Raw genomic sequence first — 24540 nt, forward strand, 5'->3', positions numbered from 1 at the left:
ACCAGATTGTTAAAATGGACAGCGCCAGTACCTAGGAATATTTTGGGAGTATTGCATATTTCTTAAAAAGCTGTTTATGAAAGTTATTTATGATCTACTCTTTGCTTTTTTATATTTTGTTGTCATTATCTAATATGATGCTACTGATGCATGGATATGGATTTATTTAGTTTCACTTTTTTCCCCTCTTGTAAAAGAAGCTTATAATTGCTTAACATCTCTTAGAGGACAGAGGAATCCTCTTTACTTTCTATTATCCAACAGGAGTCTCTCATTTTTTGGCTGGTATTCAGATTTCTAAATAAAGATTTACTTTTTGCTTATTTTTAAAATGATAAAGTAAATGCCATTGAAGAAGAGCCCACTCATTGCACAACAAATGGTGGGAAATGAGAGGAGGGAAAAAAAAAACTAAGAAAGCTTGGATTTGCTTTTTATAGCTTATTTACGATCGTGGAACTTTTTTAATTCATTTCTATAGATTTTGGAAGTCTTCCTGGTGTTTCTAGCCGCGCCAAGTGTTGGGTAATTTTTTCCTGCCCCTCCAATAGTGAAGTGAGCAAAAACACCCAGCAGGAGGCGATTGAAGAGCGGTCACAGGTAATGTCTTCTTTTCTTCTTACTATTGATATGTGTACAGTAATGTTCAGTAATATACTTTAAAAAAGCCTAGTTGAACTTACATATCCAGGTGAACACTATCTTGTTCAAAACAGTCTTTTTAAGAGGCGATTTTCTATCCTCTGCTCAAAGCATTAAACATTTTTTCTACATCTTGATCATCTGGTACCATTCTTTAAAGCATCCTATTTTCAGTGGTGGCAAATCTCAACCCTGTGAGCATGTATTTGGGAAGTAGTATGAAGTTGTTTAGAACTAGGGTGAAGAACCCGGGGAGCTCTAATTTTAATAAGAAAGCAGAAGGAACAATAATGTAATGAAAGCAGTTTTTCATTTTGTAATTTGTGTATATGTTTAGCAGGCTCATATGACGTATTGAAAGTTAGTTCTAAGAAGAGGTGACTCTAAGTTTCAAACAATGATATTAAAACAAGTGATTAGGTTTCATACCTTACAGAGAAGCATATATTATTTATTTAACTATGTACATGTTGGTATTCTTTCTTATTAAAATCAATCAATCTGTCAGTATTATAGAAAGGGTTCCTGTATTAATCAGGCACTTTTGTTGCCTGTGTTTTCGGTGTCATATCCAAGAAATCATTGCCAAGTGCAGTGTTTTGTGGCTTTTCTTCTATTTTTTCCTCTAAGAGTTTTATAGTTTTACCTCTTATGTTTAGGTCTTTGATCCATTTTGAGTTAATTTTTGTATATGGTGTAATGGAAGGATCCAACTTTATTCCTTTGCATATAGATAATCCAGTTTTCCCAGCATGATTTGTTTAAGAGAAGTTTATACTTTTAAAGACAGTTTAGGATAAGGAAATCAGAGTCATAAATGGCTATGTTGTGTCTATGTAGGAATTCTTATAGTGTCCCCTGTTTCTAATTAAGAAGATATTTCAGAAACTAAAGGGCATTACATGGATTTGAAGCTCACTTTAAACTAAGATTTTATAATTGTAGGTAGGCATAGAGCCTTTGTTTAAGTTTGTGTTAGTTATTAGCGGGCAATGACTTCGTATATGTGGGATTTAATTATTGCAAACTCTGAGTGTTGGTCTTCAGTTAGCGGGGGGGGGGGGGTGTGTGTGTGTGTCTCCCGTTACAGGACTTTTCCCAGTTAACTCCAGCCAATGAGAGATCCTCTAATGTTTTAGGGAGCTTTAGTTTCAAGGCCATAACAGAATCAACATTCTCATGAAAAGGAATAGCCAGTAATAAATCCCAGGAAAATCTATAGCCAGCTTGAACCACTCATCTGTCTGTGTAGCGAAAGTTACTTGGAGACTGTTTTTGCCTCTTGGCTCTAAAAGCAGTTATGTATGTTGACAGAATGATACTTACACTGATTTTGAAAAGGTCAAAAACCAAGCATTGTGCCCTTAGAAGTGTGGTTATTTTGGGGAGGACAGGAGGGTGATGAGGGTGGGGTTGGGAGAACACAAAAGCAAACGTGTCACCGAGAGGAAAGCCTGGACAAAGATACTTAGATGTAGGGGGAGAGTCTTGGGTGGGTGTGGGAGAAACATGGATAGTGAAAGGATATAACACTTACGTGTGTATCTTTCTTCCAAGGAAATGATAGTGGATACTAAAGGTAGCACAGCAAGGACCACAAGTAAAAAATGGGCCTGAAAGGGTTGAAGACAATTTGTTGTAAAACGTGTATGATAGCCCTGTGGAGACGCTGCCAGTGGAATTCACCTGCTATGGATTTTGGATGTGTTCTCAGAACAGTGAGACAAATAGCAGGTAGACAGAGGCAATTACAGGTATTTTGAGCTGTTGAGAGAATTATTTGAATACAGTATTTCAGGGTTAAGAGCTGTCTGCATGAGAAAAGAGTAGCAGTGAAGCAGCATTAGAATGCTGTGTGTTCTAATGTAATACCAAAATGCCTGAGTCATGCAGAATTGGTGTGGGGAGTGAGGAATGTTTTTCTGTGGTTTCCCCGGCTTTGTGTGGCACCAGTGGGAAACCATTTCCAGAAGTGGTTTTGAGTAAAAATTTAGTCTCCAGATTGGTCTGGGACTAGATTTTCTGTGTAAATAATACAAAAGATACCTAAAAATGACTTCTTAGAGTCCAGTAATCAAACCAGCTATGTAATGCTATCATTCTAAAATTTGTTCATTCTGCTTATGTGTTTTCGTAATTTTATAGATTTTAAAATTATGATCTATCTCTACCATTTTCTGTGAACTCAGTCTTTTTATTTATTCAGTCATTGTTGTCTCTTCACGTGTTTCATCACCCTTATAATTTTATTCTAGCTCAGTTTGGGCCTTCTCTAATTCTGTATGTATCTTCCAGTCAACCAGAATGGCTTAGTATAAATGTATATAATTTATGTTTGGTCATGTTTTCTACTTTATTTTCAACATCACTCTTAGAATACTTTGCCTTTCTTGGTCTTTAAGGGCGTAGGGCTGCACTGAATTGGTGCTCTCAGAGAAAAGTGTCTGATGACTTTAGGAGAGACCAGAGATTGTCAAACTGTGGTCCCCAGATGAGCAGCAGCAGCCTTTCCTGGGAAACTTGTTAGAAATGTAAATTCTTGGATAAGAGCTCTGAGGCTAGAACTCAGAAATTTGTATTCAACAAGCCCTCTAAGTGATTCTGATGCATGTTAAAGGTTGAGAAATGCTCTGGACACTCTACTTAGCTACGTACTATTGTCCAAGCCATTCATTTTCTCTAGCCCTTAGTCTCCTGATCAGATAGATTAGGTGTTCTCAAATGTTGGTGTGCACATGAATTATCCGGTGAGCTTGTTTCAAAAATTTCAGAAAGCAGTAAATTTGTCCTAACCTCATGCCCCAAGATTCTGATTCAGTAGGTCTTGGATGATCCAGTTATCTGCTTTTCAGCAAGCTCCCCCAAGTAGTTCTAGCTATGATCTGGACCAATGGGTGTGTCTTGAGTTTCCTTCAAGCCTCAAAATGATGTGATTTAAAATGTCTTTTTTTTTTGAGTTCTTTCTTTCTTTTTGAGTAGCTGAAAGCTTGGTCCAGAACTTTATCTGAAAAATACTCTTTGGATTATTTTTCACTGAAGCCATTATGCTCGGATTTATTTCCTTGAAAAATATGGTTCTTCCTTGCCTACCCACTTTACTATCTGAGATTTTCATGAGGCTTATCATCATTGGTAAGGCCATTCGTTTGCTCACTAAAAGACCTTTCTGATGCTTGTAAATTTAGAGATTTCATTATGTGATTTTCCTAGATAATTTATACAAATTATTAATAAACTTTAAACACTGGTTCTAAAGAAGTACTACTTTTTATGGAGATCTTTTCTCCCCTGCCCTTTTCTTTTTTAAAAAATACATCTTTATTGATTTCAGAGAGAGGGAAGGAGAGGTAGAGAGAGAGGGAGAAACATCAATGATGAGAGAGCCATTGATCGGCTGCCTCCTGCACGCCCCCGACTGGGGATGGAGCCTGCAAACCCGGGCATGTGCCCTGACCGGGAATCGAATCCCCATTGCCTGGATCCTAGGTCGACGCTCAACTGCTGAGCCATGCCCGGCCGGGCTCCCCTATTTTTTTCAATCTCTAAGCTTCTTCCCTATGCATGGTGATTTTCCCTCATCTCACTGTCATTGATATTTTTGTTCGTTTCTTTAATTTTTATGGTTCAGTCTTACGAGAACTATTTTTGTGTGAGTTTCCCTCGTCTCACTGGCTGCTGCTCCTTAGTCGTCCAGTGCTGGACAAAGCTTCTCCTGGCCACCCCGCTGCTGAGCAAACCCCTCCAATTCTGAGGAGTAGGGCGGTTCAGACATTTGAAGAATCTCACCGCGAGTCTGACAGCTGGAAGAGTGCAGGTAATACCTGGGCAGGACCTCACATTTTGACAGTTAGGAAATAAAAGAGAAATGTTATCTTTTGCCTCTTTTGGTCCTAAATTTCTATTTATTGTACTAAAAAAAAAAATCTAGTCTTACCCAGAGAGGGACTGACAAGAAGAGGACTCTTTTCCCTCCTCCAGTCCTGTGCTCCACCCATAGTGAACTACTTGCACTCCCTGCCGTACATCATGTCCTCTCTTCTTCCTCTGGGCCTTTGCAAATGCTCTTTCCTTTCCCTGGAATACTTTTCTCTCACTGCCCCATTTGCCTGCCTAACACTACCATTTTCAAGTCTCAACTTAAATTTGATAACAACTGGGAAGATTTTTCTGATCCTATTTACGTTCCAAAGTTTGGGTTAAGTGCTTTTTTCCTGTATGTTGTCATAGCATACCATTCTTTTCCTACTGTATGACTCATCAAACTGCTTTTAATTGTCTGTTCAGTTGCTTCTTTTAGACTATAAATTGCATCTTATTTTGTGTTTCTATCACTCAGCACAGGTGTTAAGTAGATATTGATTGTATGGAAGATTAAATGAGTATTTAAATGAGCTTATTGATTTCTGCCATGCTTCTTACCTTTGTACAGTAACTCTTGCAGGGGATATATCAGTTAGGGTTAGGCTCACCCATAAGTAACTACCAGGATCAATGGCTTAAACAATTTAGGGGATTATTTTTCTTTCTCATAAAATAAGCCTGGAACTAAGCTATCCAGGCTTAGTAGAGTGGTCCCTTGATTATCAGGGACACACTGTCTTTCTTCTCTACTCACCTGGGTGTGATCCTTGCCCCCTGTTCTCATGTCAGCATGGCTGCCAGAAGGCTAGGCACCTGCAGGCCCTCATCCTAGGAAAGAAGGGAACAGTCAAAAGCAAAAGGGAGCTTTGTCAGCTGCCTGCCTTCTGTCCCCCTCTTCACCCCTTTTAGGGGCTTTCCTGGAAGGCTGTCCAAGGATTTTCCCTCATACTCATGGATCAGATGATATCACAGTATCACTTCTGGCTGCAAAGGAGAGTAGGAGATAGTTTTTTGCCTTAACTCTCTGCTGCTTGGTACAAAATTGGAGTTCTGTTAATAAGGAAGGAGAGAATAGATATTGATTGGTGACTAGAAGTTTCTAAATAGCTTAGAATGATTTCTCCTTAAGTGATTATAAACAGTTTTAGTAAATAATTTGCAGATCAGTATGTCAGCACTTTTTAAAATAGATAAAATAGATGTGAAAGGAATCTTATCTTCTATTGTTTCTAGTCACTTTACATAAAATTATCATTTAAAAAAGTATTTTAGGAGGTTTAATTACAGGCATCTAAACAATCTAAATGATTACTATTATGAATCTTTATTATAATTGTTTTGGGGTATTTTCACTTGTTGATTTAAGAGGATAACTTTTTAAAAAAAAATATCTTTATTGATTTCAGAGAGAGGAAAGGAGAGGAAGAGAGAGAGATAGAAACATCAATGATGAGAGTCATTGATCGGCTGCCTTCTGCATGCCCCCGACTGGGGATCGATCCCGCAACTCGGGCATGTGCCCCGACTGGCAGTCGAACCCTGATCGCCTGGATCCTAGTCAACGCTCAGCTACTGAGCCACGCCCAGCCGGCTGAGGATAACTTCTTTAAAGTCTCATTGAGATGTCCCCAGAATCTGCTGGTGGGAGTGTAAATTGCTAGAACATTTGGCAAAAGATTTGATAATAACATCAAGAAAAAAATGAATCTTTATCTTTAATCTCCTTCTGTTCAACCTCCTGTAAATCTAAAATCTAAATTCTACAAATTGGATTTTTTTGGAGAATTTAATAACTTGGAAAAAGGCTCAGGGCATAGTATTAAATGGAAGGAGCAGGAATCAAGATTTAATCCCGTCATTAAATACTTCAAAAAACATCCAATTATATTAGTTGTCTTTCATTCCACTATATGGATGTTCCACAGATTTATTCCGTCTCTTATTATTGAACACTTAGTCTTTTCCAACCTTTTACTATTAGGAATAGTCTTCGATGAATGACTTAGTACATTTGTACATAACTTTTGTTTGGATTTCTGAGTTTTTATGATAGATTTATAGGAGAATAAACAGAAGAGATTAAAGCTATAGATCCAGTATTTGTTGATATCTACTGCCAAATCTTTTGCCAGAGTTGTATACAAACACATATATTATGCTTCTGATTTTGTAAAATTTATGAAATTACTAGAAAGTATAGAAAAGAGTAGAAAGAAAGATATTAAAGCTTTAAAAATAGTTGATTTCTTTTGGTGATGCTTTGAGTGATTTTTTGCTATCTTTATATTTTTGTATGTATATATTTTGCAATGATTTTTGTTTTTATGATTTAAAAATAAATTCAGTTGATAATAAAGAATATCCTGTTTTGATGATCAGCTGCTTCTTTGCTATTTAGGGTCTTGGTATCACAGCAGAAATATGTTGATGTTTTAGTCAAAGAAGAATAAGCACATGTCAGCTATATCTTGTAGGGTTTGTAATTTTCATATTTGACATGTTTTCCTGCATTTGTTTGCATTTCCTGCATTTTCCTAGCATTTAGACCAGTAATTTTTTTTTCTTAGTGCCATTTGTTGTAGCTATTAAAAACAAAAGCACCTAACAACTTAAATTCTCCTTTTCAGTAGCGGGACTGTGGTATAACCTTCCTGTAGTCCTAGGGTCATTTTTAGCAAGCTGCCATTTCCAGGGCAATCCTGTTAATATATGAGTATATAGTTTTTTCTAGAAGCAAAAGCTGAGAGGATCATGGAGTATATAGGTTCATGTAACTGACTCTCAGTCAAGATAAGGTGACCCAGTGACCTACTTCATATTCACAGGCTCTGTAGCCAGGAATAGGTACATTTTAGAGATGCATTCCAAAATGTCAGATAAGGAGAGTATGAAAAACATGTTAAATATAAACCAAAAATAGTGTCAGTTAAAAAACAACAAAAACAAACCCTTATATCAGTAATATATAGTATATAGTTGGGGATTTTGGAACCTAGGAATGGGAATACGGTTTGGTTTATATTTAGGGGAGAGGTCAGATTTGTGGGAACGTTTTGAGCAGTTTTCCCCAGGCTATTGAGAAGGAGCACACTTTCCTAATGTAAAAACATACTGTGGACTGCTACTAGATTCCGCCTCTAATTCTGTTTCCCTCAATGGAGAAAATAATATTGATAGAAGTTATTAAGACGCTAATCATAGTTTTAAGTACATGTATATTTTGTTAAACAGAATTATCTGTATACCATCTGTATTTATTTGAAAAGTGGTATTTAGTCTGAAGTAGAGTTTGGCAAACAATGGCCTCCTGCCTGTTTTTTTAATGCTCCACCAGATAGGAATAGTTTATACGTTTCTAAATGGTTGGGGGTGGTGGTGAACAAAGAAGAAAATGTGTAGAGAGTATAAATGTATCCTGAAAAGCCTAAAATATTTACTTTCTGATTTTACAGAAAAAGTTTGCCAACCCTTGGTCTAAAGCTGTGGTTTTTAACCAGAGGAAATTTTGCCCCCAGGGGACATGTGGCACTGTCTCAAGACATTTTTGACTGTCACAGGGTAGGGTAGGTGGGGGTAGGGATGCTGATGGCTATCAAGGGGTAGAAGCCAGAGATGCAGATGAACATCTTACAGTGCCCAGAATGGCCCCTCAAGACAAAGAATTAACTGGTCCAAAATGCTGACCAAGACTCTCCTTGCCCAGACTTCAGTTGGGCTCTTCTGAGCCGCCTTCTTGAGTAGGCCTCAGCCTTGGCCCCCATCCTGTGTTTGGCTTGCCTCGCCTAGTTTTAGCAAGAATTCCGTTGAGTCATTTTAGTGAAAATCCCCTCACTCTTCATATCTGATAAACTCTGATATCAGATCAAATTCTTTACCCCCCAGCCTTCATATCTGATCACCCTGGCCTGTGTTTAGCAAGAATCGTGTTAGATCAGTTTAGTAAGAATCTCCCTACCCTTGCTGTCTTGTCGTACTAATTTTCCACCTACTGACCCCCTCTTCTGCTTGTTGGTGTAAATTCCTGTCCGTCTTTGCTGTATTCAGAGTTGAGCCTGATCTCTCTCCTATTGCAATAGTGTTGACACCTCGTGCAATAGTCCCGAATGAAATCTTCCTTACCGGTTTAACAAGTGTCGGAATATTTTTTCTTTAATCAATAGTATAGATGTTGAGCAACCCTGGCTTAAAGTAAAGTCTGGAAAAAGTCTGAATTCAGGAACCACCTCTTCAAATCACTCTGTAGCAGCCCCTTCCCCCTCTGGGGTTCCACTGTTTTATAGGGAAGAGGCCAGCAGGAACATGCATGAGGGAACAGCTACCTTGAGGACTTGGAAGCCGCCAGTTGTAAAGATTCCTTACCCCAATATTTCCAGGGCAGAGGGGGGCAGTCTGGACAGGGGCTGCCATGCCATGTTTGGCCCTGGCTCTATTCCCTGAGTTTCCTTAAGAATGAAATAAGGTTGACTCTACGGAGATTTCATCATCAGCTTCCTTTCCCCATATTTTTTGACCTGTTGGGATCTTCATCGGAATTGGAAGATGAAACATTGCAATCTTCAGTCCAAAGTAAAATGCTAAAAGGCGAATGTGTGAACTTGTTAAAACAAATTTAGAAAGTTATTAAGCAATAAATAGAATTGATTACTGTCTCTTTCCTGGTTCTCATTTAGAGGTGTGGTTGAAAAGTGCACAAAGGGTTTGAAAATGCATTTCTGTATTTCGGGGTAAAAGTTAGGGAGGTTGGAGAGCTTCATTGGGGAGTGACAGGCAAGAGAAAGCTAAAGACAAAGGAAAAAGTTCAAAACCGTAACTTTACTCTCCTTATGTACCTGAGTCCTGGACCCCTCACCCCCCCCTTTTTTTTGTCCACTTGCTTCCTTAGAACTTGGGCCCTGGCACCTGTTGTTCTATCCATGTGGCTTTGCTACTAACTAAAGCTTCCTTCTCTGACAGAAACCTCTGGGCCCTGTGGCTTACCTACTGGTCTGAACGTCTCACTTTTTCACATGAAGCCAGACCTGCCCAGTACATGTTCAGCCTGGTAAACTGAACCACTCCAGCTGATGGTTCAGATGGTTCCACAGCTCTGATTTTCTTTGACATCCTCATTTTCTTTGACCATATTACTTCTCACAGGGTTCTGATAAAGTAGGAATGGTTCCAAAATGGTCACAAAGTCCTTACGCATGCCAGTGAGAACTTATTTCTGTATTCCCCTCCATTTTCAACAAAGATTTTGACTCCCCCTCTTCCCCCGGAAAGCTTTCATTTTGATGATTGGAAGTCAGAGAGTAGACCCTGCTACTGTTTATATGTCTTTGACTATTGTCAGGTGAAATCTTTGCACAGAGACTTTATGGCCACTATCAGGCTGTTATTAGAGACTGTTTTAATTACTTATAATTGATAAAATTTGGGCAGAGAAAAGAGGGAAATATATAGGGATTTTTAATTAGTAGCATAGTGGACTTTGTGGTCACTTTATTTTTCTACGCCCCCAAAGGACCTTTTTAATGTATTAGCAACTCAATGAAAGAAAAAGAAAGCAACTATCAGTTAAGTAACTAGGTAGAACCCATTAATTTACTACTTGTTATTAAGTTAGTAGACATAGAAAATATTTTTCTTTCCTGGATTGGATCAAGATCAGCCATTCTCTTCAGATAAAATCCTTCCATAAAAAATTAAATATGCTAATCTAGTCTAAGAAATACTTTACAATCTAGACAGGAGAATACTGACTTTGTACTGGAAACATTGGGAGGATTATTTTGTAAAGTGTATGATTGTCTAATCATTATGCTCTACACCTGAAACCAATACAAAATAATACTGAATGGTAAATTGTAATTGAAAAATAAAGTAAAAAAAGATAAGAATACTGACTTTGGAGACAACTCTGCCCATGTTACCTGGGGCAAGTTACTTAACCTCTCTCTGCCTTAGTTTCCTCATCTGTGAAATGGAAAATAATAGCATACTTACCTATAGGGCTGTTGTAAGGACTATATTAGTTTATATGTAAAGCACTTGAAACAGTGTAGGCCACATTGTAACTACTATTGAAGCCTTAGCTATTAGTAGTTAGTATTTATTATGGCCTTAGAGTTCATGAGGTAATCTATCCAAATGTATTTTTAGGGAATAGAAGGAAATATGTTCAGACATTTCAAGAAAGAAAAGTATAAGCATAATTCTTTGAGATATCTTAAATAAGATTAAGATAAATGAAATAGTTGGCAGTGTTAGGTTATGTCTTTCAAATAGGTTACTTACCATAGACACACTAGTATATACATACCTTTACGTTTAGGGTATTTTTAGGTGGCAGATGTTGCTGAGGCACTGAAAAGTACTTTAGCCTGGGCATCTGTCAGGGATGTCGGCTTGAATGGCACTCATTCAAATGGTCTCGGTGTGCAAATAATGATTTGTTGAAGATTATAGAAGTGAAGCTCCCTACGGGTTTTAAGTTTGGGAGAGGGTAGCAAAATGCATGGAATTTGAATTTTGGTGATACCAGCAGCAATAAAGGTAATACAAACACCCAAATTTAGGTCAGTTGACAGAATAAATTGGCCATTTATGGAGGGGACATAAATGTTGTTTTGTTCAGTAGACGCGGGTTGAGAAGATTAGGCATTTTTTTTTTACAAGTATAGCTATGTTATTTAGAGGTACAGAGCATTTCCAAATGAAATTTGCTTTCCTAAAATACCAAAAGCAATTCCTAAAGCCTTATCTTTGTATTTTATGGCACTAGACTAAATTTTTTAAGTGTATGTTTATAATCAAGTGCACCTGTGTTAATATGTGTGTCTACACATATAAAAGAATGTAATTATGGTGGAGAAAAAAATTTAGAAAAGAGGTTTTGAATTTCTTTTTAAAAAAAATAAAAATACAGTGCCTTTCTTCGAAAATGGTTTTCTTGAAACACACCAGAAAATCTGTGCAGCATTCTGCCAGTTAATTTTTTTTTTTTTTACCGGATGAAACAAATGCTTCATTGATCCCTGATATGGTTTATTTATGTGACTGGTTTTCTACATGAAGGGAAAAAAATTTTATTAATTACCATTAACTGTGACATACCCCCTAGGTAATGAATTTTTTTGTATCTACTTCCTCCCTTTTCCCAACAAATTGTTGGCTATGACTAAATTCCAGGAAAGCAGTCTGCCAGGACACTCATGTAGAAACAGCTTCTGCAAAAGCATAGGATGGCAGTGTTGTCAAGCACTTAGGTAGTGCCGAGAGATGCGGCGTCATGCCACTGTCTGCAGGACCTGAATCCTTAAGTCATTTCCCTGGGAGTTTGTGTCAGGCCCAGGTGCCTGTGCATCCTTGAGGTGGCTGCTTAGGCTTGGCACTGTAGTGTGTTGCTGTGAATACCAGTGTGGATTGGATGCCAGTGCAAGGTTAAAGCAATGGCTTTGATTTTGGTACCTTCTACTCTTGACTCTAAGCACTCAGGGTACCATTGTTGCTCTGGATGACATCAGTGCTTCCTAATCTGGAGTAACAGTATAATTTGATGGGCTTTTGCACACTTTTTCTCATTTGATTTCTTTAATACTGTATGGTAGGTAGGCAGGTGTCAATTACGATAAAGTAAAGTTCAGTGCCTTGCCCAAGGCCATTGAATAGTATGTAGCAGACTGGATCTCAGACCTAGGCCTTCCGAGCCTAACCTTGTTCCGAGCCCATCCTTCTGTACCACATGCTTTTTTATACATCGCTGGACTTGATTTGCTAATATTTTGTTGAGGATTTTTGCATCTGTGTTCATGAGAAATGTCTTTGTCTGGTTTTAATATAAGAGGGTAAGCCTTGGCCAGTGTGGCTCACGTGGTTGGGCGTCATCCTGTGCACTGAAGGGTTGCCAGTTTGATTCCCGGTCAGGGCACATGCCTGGGTTATGGGCTTGATCCCCAGTAGGGGGCATGCAGGAGGCAACTGATTGATGTTACACTCTCACATTGATGTTTCTCTCTTCCTCTCTCTAAAAAATTAATAAAAGCTCCCCGGCCAGGCGTGGCTCAGCGGTTGAGCGTCAACCTAGGATCCAGGAGATCGGGGTTTGATTCCTGGTCAGGGCCCATGCCCGGGTTGCGGGCTCAAACAATGACTTTCTCATCATTGATGTTTCTCTCTGTCTCTCTCCCTCTCTTTTCCTCTCTCTGAAATCAATAAAGATATATTTTAAAAAAAGAAAAAAAAGAAACTTAAAAAAATAAATAAATAAAAAATTAATAAAAGCATTTAAAAAAATACTAAGGGGTAATACTGGCCTATAGAATAAGTTAGGCTATATTTTCTCTGCTTCTAGCTTTTGGAAGAGATTGTAGAGAATTTATATAATTTCCTTTTTAAATGTTTGGTAGAATCCGTCAGTGAACCCATCAGGGCTTGGTGTCTCTGTTTTGGAAAGTTAGTAATTATTGGTTTGATGATATATTCTACTCAGATAATCTGTTTCTCCTTGCACTTCAGCACTGCCTGGTGTGCACATAGTAGAGGGTTTTTAGCTCTCCTAGTGTGCTGTGGACTGACAATAAAATTGTATGTTGTTCAAGGCCATTAATAGTAATTTGAGTGGCCACAAACAAAAATCTTATATGTACTTAATGGCTAGCTAATACGGGATAATTTGGGGTTTCTAAAAATGTAAAACAGTTAAAAAAGACCTTCTGCTCTCTGGACCACCTGCAAACCAATTTCATTCACTTAGATATCGATAGAATTAGTAGTCATCTTGGAAAAGCTTAATAAAGTAGGAAATATTATGCTATACCCAAGAAATTGATAGTCTGCCAAGACTTGATCAGACTTATGTACAGGTGTTTGCCACATGGTTTTCTGAGAAAGGTGAAGGTCAGGTCTGAGGTTCTCGCACATTTGCATTAATAAGTTATGTTCTTGCTCGAGGGGGTAGAGTTCTATACTTTGTGTTCTATACTTTGGGGGTAGAGTTCAAATGGGTTATAGGAAATAGGTTTAAGGAACTGACTTGGGTGGAAAGTATGTAGAGATGGTGATTTTTTTGGACAGAATGGTCAGTAAAATATTTGCTGTGACTGAGACGCTCTACTGAATTTTCTGTGACCTTTGCCAGGGAAGTATTTCCACTAAATAAAAACAAAGAAACAAACATACGTTAATAGAGTGCTATATTTCAAAACAAAAATGTGAAACCAGTTATGTAATATGGGAAGAGATTTAGAACTGTGGTAATAATTTCCTAAGTTTATTCACAAACCAACTTTGTTACCTGAAACAGACAACAAGTCTCCCCTCCTCTACAAAAGGGAAATCAAACATTCCATTCCATTAAGGTTTAAGGCAAAAATGAGACTTCCGTAATCTTCAACAAGAAGTACTTGTTTCTAACTGAGATACCCCACCTAAAGTAGCCCTGCTTAATTCAGGGACTTGTACCACTATATATATGCTCTGAGAGCTATGTCTAATTTTAAAAAGAAAGACAATAAGGAGTGAGATAGAAACTAGAAAATAGGAAGTTTTTTTAAAAGCTAAGCATGTTATATATTGTGTTTAACCCAAATTCTCCATTTATTACTTCCTTCCAGTCAATGTATACACTAATTAGTATTTGATAATCAAGGAGCTATCAATATATTTTTATCCTCATATTATTATATGTTGTTAAATGGTGTGGCAGATGGTCCTAGATCCATGTCATATTTTGTAGGAAATGCTTTTTTGGACTGTTAAATGAACATGGGACATCTATGATCTTTTTATTACTTATTTTCAAAGTTATAATGACCTATAGAAAAGTCCCTATTGCTCTCTCCTCCCCCCACCAGGAATTTAAACTCTTTGAGAACCACAGTTTTGACTCAGAGAGAGATGGGGATATTTACAGGGATAGAGGTGATCAAGAGCTGGAAAGGGTGCTTACCGGAGAGATTGTGTTATATATTATTTAAACAGTGAAGGTAAATGTTGCTGATCCTAGAAGCAGGAATAGTACTAAATTAGTCTCTTTCCCAAGACACTTCAGTCTGAATGATTCGGAAGGAGAAAACAAAGCCCAGCACAAAACTCTGGCTGAGAGGAATGACAACAGCCAGAACGCCAGGCCTAAAACGATATAACAAATAGGAGAGAGAAGAAACACCCAGGATCTGAACTGCATTTCAGTACCTCAGCAATGAGGGTCCTGCTGCCTCCCCACCCACAGGCTGGCTCAGGGATCCTTTTATCAGAAGAAATGAGGTATAAGGGCTCTGTGCCCTTTCAAGCTTTCCTTCCATCAAGCCAGGGAGGCGGGGGAATACGGGCACCAGAAGTTGAAGACCTACGCTGAGAACGTGCAGCAGATGGGCAGGGTTCTGGTACAACATAGAGTCCAGGCTTCCAGGACTGTCCAAACTTCAAATATTCTGGTCAGACCACATATCCCAATTTTTGGCAAAAAAAATATGATCATTAGGAAAAAAGCACAAGAGGCTGAGAAAGGACCAATGACTTTGGTATGAGGGAGATATGTCCCGACAGCAGCTCTTACCTACTGTCTTGAAGCCTCAAATCACCAAGAAACTGCCATGGCCAAGAACTGTTTCTTCAAGCTATTTGGTTCTTTGAGAGGGAAGAATTGAACAGGTTTTGGAAGAGGCAAGGGGAGAGTAGGAAAAGAGGGAAATCCATTTTTGTTCCCTACAGCTGTCTCCCAGAGCCCATAGAAAGGCTGTATTGCAGGAATGGGAACAGACCTAACTCCTCTGATCAGAATGAAAACTGAAGGGGCCATTTCACGGTGAAGACTAGAGGAGGTAGTGTAGGAAGGCGAGCAGTCGGGCAGGCCTTACCAGGCAAGTTTAGTTCCCTCTCCCCAGACTGCCTTCCCTAAAAACTACCCTTCACTATGAACTTCTACCCCAAGATAAATCCAGGAAGCCCTTAAAACAACAGTTTTCCATCCTTTTAGATTTAGATGAAATTCCTCCCTGTGGGCAGTTAGACATTCTTTGGGAGGAAAACTAATAGTCCCTACTCTGGGGCTACCCTTGTACAAATGAATATTTAATAAATGTTACTTGAGGGAGAGTAGATGAGATGGGAAGCAAACTCTTTCAGCCATTGGCAACACTGGAAGCATTTATCAGGCTCTTTACCTTCATTGGGCACTGAGCCAGGGATGGTACAAAACACATTAGCAGGTGTGACATCTGCCCTTGGAGACTGAGCACCATTTGTGAACTTATTCTTGTATGAAATTTACTTCTGTTGTCATTCTTGGCTGACAAACGAGTAAATAGTTGTTGGGGCAAAGAATAAAGGTGGCTAACCAAAGGCTAGTACTGAGGTAGACTGCACTGCAGGGCTCCTTCTTTGTTTACTCCATGTTTTGTTTTGTTTTTTAAATACTGTACTTGGCATAGTTACTCCTTATGTTTTGTGTAGATACATATAAATGCATTTAAAGAGATCTCCCCCACCCCAAACACACACACACACTTTGAATTTCTCTCTTGTGTTGTTAGAGTTCTTTATATATCTGGGTACCATTCCTTTGTCAGATATATGTTTTGTGAATCTCTACTCCTAGTCTGTGATTTGACTCTTCATGTTCTTAACTGTATCTTTGAAAATTTCTAAATTTTGACAATTATATTTATTATTTTTCCTATATTATTGCTTTCTGTTACCTATCTGAGAAACAGTTGCCTACCTCCAACTGATGATGATAATCTAGATTTCCCTCAAAAACTTTATGGTTTTAGCTTTTATGTTTACAAGATATCTGTTATATCGCAAATCCGTTTGTGTGAAGCAGGAGTCAAGGTTAATATTTTTCTGTGTTGATATCTGGTTATTCCAGAGCCATTTGTTGAAAACATTGTTCTTTACCTACTGGGTTGCTTTGGTGCATTTGTGGAAACTTATGACTATATATGTGAGGCTGTACTTCTGGGGCTCTCTATTCTGTTCCTTTGATCTACTTTGATTACTCTTGTCTTGTACCATTTTAAATAATTGTATATTGTACAAATATCCACAATCATATGAGTCACTTTGCTGTTGTTGGACATTTTGAAGTTTATAATTTTTGCTATTAAAAACAATACCATTATGCATATTACTTCTGTTATTTAATCTTCACTTAATTGTAAGTGGTAGAAGTAATCCATAAGTAAAATTCAAGGCAAATGTGTTAAAATGTAACATTATTATTTAGTTTTCCATAGTATATGCTAATTATTAGTTCTGTGATGAATGAGAATGACCACAATTGGCAAGAAGGTAAAGTGAGGACTGTGACCAGCAGCTATCATGTCCATATTAGCTGAGATAAGAAAATTCACTTTGCTTCTAAATGTCATTTATGGGAGATCCAAGATGGCGGTGAATTGAGTGGAAGCTACACTGACACTCTTCCAGGATGAAACTGAAATTACAACTAAAATATAGAAAAACAACCCTGAATAATCAACTGCAACTGAAGACTAGCTGGGGAGCACCCTCATAACCAAGGATAAAAAGTGGAGACTGCCTAGAGACTGGGCCTGGAAAAGCAGACCTTGGTGCACATCTTGGTCCTGTCCAAACACACCTAATCCCAGCAGAGGAAGCCAGAAGCTGTGGAGTGTGGAAAACTTCAAACAGGGTACTCAAGGCCAGTCACAAACAGTGTCTGACATTGGCCTGCACCAGAGACCATCTGAAAGACTGGGAGTTCTAGCAGATCTACCAAACACATAGAAACAAACTCAAACAGGCAGCCAAAATGAGGAGACAAAAAACAAGCCCCAAATGAAAGAACAAAAGAATTCTCCAGAAGAGCTAAATGAAATGGAGATAAGCAACCTATCAGATATGGAGTTCAGAATACTGATCATAAAGATGCTCAACAGCATGAAAAAAGATATATTAACTATGAAGGAAATTAAGAATGACATAGTAGAAATAAATGAAACATTGGAAGGAATGAACAGCAGATTAGGGGAAGCTGAGGATTGGATCAGCAAATCAGAAGACAGGGTAGAAAAAAATAATTAGAGAACCAAAAAGAAAAGACAATTAAAAAACAGACAGTTTAAGGGGACTGTGGGACAACATGAAACATAACAATATTTGCATCATATGAGTGCCAGAAGAGGTAGAAAGTAAGCAAGGGTTAGAGAACCTGTTTGAAGAAATAATGGCAGAAAACTTCCCTAAACCCAGTGAAGGAAAAGTCACACAAGTTCAGGAGGCACAGAGAGTCCCAAGCAAGAGGAACCCAAAGAGGCCCACGCCCAGACACATCATAATTAAAATGCCCCAAATTCAAGACAAAGAGAGCATCTTAAAAGCAGCAAGAGAAAAGCAAGCTGTTACCTACAAAGGAGCTCCCATTAGGCTGTCAGCTGATTTCTCATCAGAACTACAAGCCAGGAGGGAATGGCATGAAGTATTCAAGGTAATGCAAAACAAGGATCTGAAAACAAGAATACTGTATCCAGCAAGGCTATCAGTCAAAATAGATGGTGAAATAAAGAGCATTCCAGACAAAAAAAGGCTAAAGGAGTTTATCATGACCAAACCAGCATTGCAAGAACTGTTAAAGGGACTGCTATAATAAGAAGTTGAAATAGAATGAGAAACAGGCATAAAGAAATAACATAGCAAAAGATAAGTACCTATTAATAATAACCTTAAATATAAATGGATTAAATGTCCCAGTCAAAATACATAGGGTAGCTGAATGGATAAGAAAACAAGAACCAAATATATGCTGTCTACAAGAGGCCCACCTCAGAACAAAAGATTCACAGGCTGGAAGAAACAATAACAAAAAGAAACTTCTGGAGGGCTTTAAAATAGAGATTGACAGCAATACAGTCATAGTAGGGGACTTTAACACCCCACTGACTTTATTGAATAGATCTTCCAGACAAAAAAATCAACAAGGAAACAGTGACTAAATGACACACTAGATCAGATGGATTTAATTGACATTTACAGAACATTTCACTCCAAAGCTACAGAATAGGCTTTCTCCTCAAGTGCACATGGGACATTCTCAAAGATAGACCACATGCTAGGACACAAAACAAGTCTCTATAAGTTCAGGAAGATTGAAATCATATCAAGCATCTTCTTGAACATTTATACAATGAGATACTATACAGCTGTAAAAACAAAGGATCTCTTACCCTTTGAGACAGCATGGTGGGACCTGGAGAGTATTATGCTAAGCTGAATAAGCCAGTCAGAGAAAGACAAGTGTCACATGATCTTACTTATATGTGGAATTTAATGAACAAAATAAACTGATGAACAAAATAGATCCAGAGACATAGAAGCATGGAACAGACTGATGAATCTCAGAGGGAAGGCGGGGGTGGGTAGGGAGAGATTAATATAAGAATTTATATGCATATATGCATAACCCAAGGGCACAGACAATAGTAGGGTGAAGGCCTGGGGGGAGGGGTATAGGGTGGGAGGGCATCATTGGGGGAAAAAAGGAGACATTTGTAATACTTTCAACAGTAAAGATTAAAATCACACACAAAAAAATAAATGTCATTTATGGATTGCTCTTACTATATTGTCAACCAGTGTTATTAGAGTAGAGATGTATAAAGACTAAAAACTTCAAGAGAATTTTTGTAGGGCTTGTTGTTTTCCATGAGTCCCATGATATATTGTAAATATGTATGTGCATGCATGTCAGGTGATGGGAAATGAGGGGCAGATATCTGACCAATTGTCTAAAGGCATTCACTCAATGATGGAAACAACAGCGGCCATAACTCATGTCCTATGTCCTGTCGGATGTGAGAGGTTATCTGTCTTAAGCTTTTTTATATGGTAATCAGCAAGACAGTTGTGTAAATGATATCCAAGACATATTTTTATTTTATGTGGGGGCATAAATTCTACCACTGTATGAAGTGTTTGTAAATGCTTAGCTTCTTTACTTGATAATTTATCCATTTGCAGGAGGAATTTGTGGTGTAGGGACCACCCTAGACATAATTTTAACTATTTGTGATGCTTTTCTCAGGGAACGTAGATTTTAAGGGGAAAACAGTTATTTTGGGTGAACATGAAACATTTTTTTAAGTTTGCAATTTTTCCCCCCATATGGACGATGAAATAATTGTGCATCATAATATTTTAAGAGGTTTTCTGGTGTTTACAATAATAAAAATTAATACTTGTGATGGAAAGACTACTGTACTGGAAAACTACAGTTTTCATAAATTATTAAGTCATCTCTGCCTTCTGTAATCAAAATTTGATAGCTGAAGCTTGTGGCAGGCTGGGTTTTAGCAAAGCAGAAACAGAGGGCTGTATCTAGAAGTGTATTATAGGAACTCTGTAAGAATGGGTTCTCTAGACTTTTACATATGCCTTTTAATTTGTCCATAGAGATTTCCTTCCTGGGCCATGTTAGTTATTTTTAACCAAATATAAACTCTTGTCTGTGTGACGCTTTCATTGTCAGACTATGGCCTATTATAAATAAATTAGAGTCTTTGAGAGAGCTATCCTCTCCTTCTCTTTCTGAGGGGTGACAAGAAAGAGCACAACAAAGTGAGTCGAAAACCGCTAACCCTCCCTTCCAGCCCCAGTGCTGACTGCAGCCTTCAGTGCTGATCCTGGTACTAGGCCATTGTGGACACAGGATATAGCGCCCGGTGGTTTAAGAGAGAATTGTTGGGTTTAGTTGTAATGGCCTTAAGATTTTGAGGTGTGTCCCAGAGTGAACTGCAGACTTTCTGAACTCAATCTCTGTTTCTTCTTGAAAGAATCTCTCTCCTTTCTCTTGGAACCATATGGCTGTCGTTCTCTGTTCGGGGATCTCCCCTTGGAAGTTGGTAGAAATTTAACTGGGTTGAATGAGAAGGTGGTCACAGCCGGCTGCTGTACATTCCCTTCAGAATCCAATTTGCCAGCCCCTGCCTGTTCTCCTAATGAGAAATAAGGAAGAAAACGGGACGGAACAAAACCCATAACCAAAACCACAAAACAAGTTTAAGATGAATTTCATCCTTTGGCTCTCTAATCTTCTCATCTAATCATCGGTATTTTAGCAACTTTTGATAACGTGTGCTATATCTATAAAGTCAATTTATGTGTTTTTCTTTTTAAAAAATAAGAGCTGGGAGATCTGGTTGCTCTATAATTCTAAAGTGAAAGCTTAAAATTAAGAACATACTGTTCTCCCTCCTTCCCTTTGCACTGTGATCTTTAGCATCACCATCAAGGTGTGTATGTGTTTGGTTTGTGATCAATTTAGCTGTCTGGTGTTTGTGGTTTTCTCTGAGCTGACTCTTGCTGCTAATGAACATGATCATTTATACGGTGTCACTGCAGTGTAGGCATGCTAAATAATTGATTGGGCCATGGCAGGTAGAGAACGGCAAATGTGGTCCCTTTGTTGCTATGGTAATACGTTTGGTTTAAGGGGACTGTTTGTCATTTGGACCTCATGGAACTGGTGCGTGTGACATAATTGCCTGTGGCTGAGGCAGTTGGAGGGGAAAAATCAACTTAAGAGGAGGTGGCATTTTGAAGCAAATTAATATATATTTCAGAGAGTTCCTGGGCTTACATTGTGGAGTGAATTATTCTTTTTTATTAAAAGGCTCATTCTTAGCCAATGCATCAGCATAGAGAATGAGCCAAGTGACAGATTTGTTTACTTGCTAACGTGGTGGGATTTGATCATTTATTGTATAAAATGGTTATTGTGTGAGGTTTACATTCTTTCCTCTATTATCCCAAGGAGGGCTCTCTTTAAGTGAAATTGATGCCACATTTATTAGGGATCTTGGAAGGAAAGGGCAACATATTCTCTTGTTTATTCTCAGTTGTTTTTGTTTTTTTAAAATCATAAGTCCTTAAAGGTAGAGGCTATATTTATGTATTCTTTCAACAAATATTTAATAAGCATTCAGCTAGGTGATCTTTAGGTTTGGTAGTCCAATGTGAGCAAAGCAGAGATGGTCCCTGTCCTCAGGGGTGAGATGCTAGTGGACCAGGCCCATGTATCTCTGGGTTCCCCCTTTAGCACTATCTTTTGCCTCCCCAGTATAATCTCTTACTATGTGCTTTTCCCCTAGTCGTTTATTAATACCATTTGTCAACAATGAACACAAAAGTGAAAGCTTCGGTGACATAGCCCATGTCCTTCCACTGATCCATGTTCTTTTTTCCTCTGTGACTGAGCTCAGATTCTGCCTCTGATGCAATGTCCGCCAAGCCAATAGCAATCTCGTTTGGGATATTCTACTCAGTTAATGTGACATATTTTATATGGTTTTCTTATGTTATTACTTAATTTTTCCTCATGTTCTTGCTATACTTAGATGTGCTGGGGCAGAAAAACAGCTAAAAGTCAGTCGTCAAGTCCCTGTATCTTTATTTCATGAGAAGGATCACGCCTGTAGAAGTTAAAAGAGAACTGGTTATTAGAAGAATCACGATTGGTATCCAATTGTGCAGACTCCAGGACCCCTTCTCTTTGCTCTCCTCTGTCCTCATTTCTGAGAGGAAGCAGCAGTGAGTGCCATGCTTTCAGCTTGGAGTGCGAGGGAGCCGTGACCATGGGGTAATGAACAAGCGGGCTTGCTGGAGGACTGACTGTGAGTTTAGGCATAATGGGTTGCGGCAGTGGTTAGATAATGCAGAACTGATGGATGCAGTACTTTATCGGGTATTATAATTTGACACGCCAAGCCAGTTGAAAGCTTACATGAGCAAAAGAACATTCAAGGGAAGATGCAAGGGGTTCTTGCTGCCGTGTGTGAGTACTGTTGGGAGCAGGAAGGACAGCAGGAAATGACCTTGGAAGGGAAGTGTTACCCATTTGACACATAGAGACTCGAGGCTCTTTGATTTTGATCTAAGATGGTATAATAAATACATGACAGAAATAGGAATCAAATTCTCATATGACATGTCAGCTCTGTCTCTTATGATCAAAGTAAGTTTTCTGACTCTGAATTCTGATGATTATTTTATTTTCACTTGCTGAAGGATCATTCTAGTTTTACTTAACCCTCATGCCAGGCTTATGCTGCTCTAGCGCTAGCCCTGATTGAAATAGCTGGAAATTAAGGAAAACCTCTACTAGGTTAAATGAAAAGGGAATTTTTGGGAAGGGTTCTGGTGTCTTAGGGAACTCAGGCTCAGCCTGCCCTCAGATCAGGGGTTGGAATGCCAACTCACCACTCAATTCTATTTTTTCTTTCACTCACTAAACTGGCTTTCGTTCCACACAGCTAAACTGGGCTGCTTTATACCTCCTGGGTTTATGTCCCAGTTCTTGAAGCAACTAGAGAAACTCATTTAACATTTTGCCATTCTGATTTAAATTCCTGGGGGAATTTGTTTGCAGACCAGTCACTAAAGGTGGGAACAGGGCAGCCTGGCTCATGTAATGCAGAAATAGCTGCTAGGCCCCACCCTTGAATTAGGGATGTTGGGGGCAGAGAAGAGCCTGGGCAGATACTCCCAACAAATTGAAAAAAACCCACTTAAAGTTCCTGGCCTCTAACTTTAAGTTCCTAAGTGTTACTTGCCATTTGTTGCATAAATCTTTTGAAAGTGTTTCTTTGTGGCAGAATGAGGAATTAAATCTATTTAGTCCATTTATCAACTTCATTATATAAAAATAATTCAGAACCCTAGCTTTTCCTTGAAGCTGTCTTTTGCTTCTCACCTCTGCACTTTTCAAACCCTATTGGAAAATGAGCCCCTTTTTGGGGAACATAATGGGTGAGAAGTTAAAGGTCTGAAATGCTTTAGTAGAATGTCCTGACAATTAAAACATGAATTTTCATGTACTAAGAAAATTTGTTCATTATAAACCACATTTCTTTGGATTGTGTTTATATCCTTCCCAGAGAAACGTAGACATGAATAACCTTGAGATGTTCAGCCCCTCAGAAGGTTTACTAGCGTCAAAGATTCTGATTTTATTTCAAGGCTGGAAGAAAATACTCCATGGAGTTTGTTGTTGTGATTCACTGCTTATCACCTTGAGCTGTTGCCACTCAATGCCAGGAAGTCATTGACTCTCCTACAATGAGAGAATAGCATAAAAACCTTGTAGCTCAAAACAGAAGCCTAAGTGTGTTATCTCAGGTGTTTCTCATAACGTATTGAATGGACCCAGGCCAGTGGCTTTAGATCTAAATTTTTCTGCTCACTCCCACCCCTGTGAGAAGTGAATAGTTTATCAAAACAGCAGCTGCTTTGAGCCCAGTTCTTTTGGTGGTTCGAGGACAAGCTCACAGCAATAACAGTTTTCAAGCTCAGCTGAGTAGTGGCCTGACGATGGGTAAATCTAGATAAATTACGCTTTGGCCTGTTAGAGTTCCCCTGACTCCTTCTCTGGGTTTGATTTATACGGAAGTGCTTGTCTGCTGCCTCTTTTAAATAATTTACAACAAACAAATTTTCTATGTTATATGCAGATTTGAGAGAGGCACTGAAGCAGGGAGCTCATCGATGGTATCTGCTGAAACCTATTGTCCATTCTGTTGAAATATAGCACTCACATATTTAAACTAGAAACATGAAGTGGAACAAATGGGTTTGCAAGCCAGATAATAAAGTAAATGATAAATGGAAAGGGACCCCCAAGGTGCTCCTGAAAAGCTGGCTTGGGATTGGAGGCCAGGCCAGGAGGAGGCAGGTGTAGGGAAGGCTTCATGTAATGGCTCCTGCATGATTGATGCAGCCAGTTATTTTGAGCGTCATTTTCTAAATTATGGATTTGGGTGGGGGGAACAGGGAGCCTTTGCTTTACAGCTTTTTGTTGTAGTTTTGTTTTTTGCTCTGAGGGGCCTTGGATAGTCTGGTTTGTGTTTTTGTTCCTTAATGAAAATTTATCTCAAAGAAAAAAACAGCCACATTTGTCTTTGTTTGGAGCTCAAGTGTTAGAATGTTATTTTCCCCCCCCTGAAAGGAGGCTGTCTGTGGTGGCGAAGGTATGGGGAATTTTGGACTTCACTGGGTATTTCACTTCAGGGAACTTCTTAAAGATATATACTACTTGTAACA

At 38.6% G+C, this 24540-nt stretch overlaps 1 protein-coding gene across 1 annotated transcript in view; it reads left to right on the forward strand.

Moving 5' to 3' along the window:
* FHIP1A (FHF complex subunit HOOK interacting protein 1A) overlaps window positions 1–24540 on the forward strand; it is a 190921-nt gene that overhangs the window by 52424 nt on the left and 113957 nt on the right. The window contains exon 2 of the mRNA XM_016211211.2: window positions 482–600. The gene's annotated coding sequence lies outside the window, so the exon portion shown is untranslated. The remainder of the gene's footprint in view (window positions 1–481; window positions 601–24540) is intronic.

This window comes from Miniopterus natalensis, chromosome 4 (assembly GCF_054644295.1).
Source record: "Miniopterus natalensis isolate mMinNat1 chromosome 4, mMinNat1.hap1, whole genome shotgun sequence".
Taxonomy (NCBI): Eukaryota; Metazoa; Chordata; class Mammalia; order Chiroptera; family Miniopteridae; genus Miniopterus; species Miniopterus natalensis.